Source organism: Trachymyrmex septentrionalis, unplaced genomic scaffold, assembly GCF_001594115.1.
Source record: "Trachymyrmex septentrionalis isolate Tsep2-gDNA-1 unplaced genomic scaffold, Tsep1.0 scaffold78, whole genome shotgun sequence".
Lineage (NCBI taxonomy): Eukaryota > Metazoa > Arthropoda > Insecta > Hymenoptera > Formicidae > Trachymyrmex > Trachymyrmex septentrionalis.
Window position 1 is genome coordinate 1,093,183 of NW_017305967.1, and position 394 is coordinate 1,093,576.

Below are 394 nucleotides of genomic sequence, written 5' to 3' on the forward strand. Positions count from 1 at the left end.
GAACAGCGAATAATGCGAGGTTTTATTAAAGATGAGATTTATGAGATCTGTATGCCGCGGAAGTCATGTATGCATTTTTTGCAGCTAACTGCGTCGTAATTTGTAGCATGTACGTTGCAATATGCGTTTTAAGATGTATATATTTTATGTGGTATTTTGGAAGCTTTTCTACGATCCTTCTGTGGCGTAATGAAAGTTACAATAACGGGTTACTCTTATTTAGAGCGCCTCTTAAGTGGTCCTGGTCCGTTATTGCATAAATAGGGTCACCGAAGAGAACGGAAGACAAGAAAAAAGAGACCAAGTTTCTCCCGGGGCGATTCGACGGTAGAACTGGTACTGGATCGTGATGTATGTGTGTGTGTGTGTGTGTGTGTGTGTGTGTGTGTGTGTG

General features: G+C 41.6%; 1 protein-coding gene across 4 annotated transcripts in view; it reads left to right on the forward strand.

Annotated features, from left to right (window-relative positions):
* The window catches only part of LOC108754238 (protocadherin-15), a 136,654-nt gene that overhangs the window by 123,000 nt on the left and 13,260 nt on the right, over positions 1-394 (forward strand). The window lies entirely within an intron of this gene.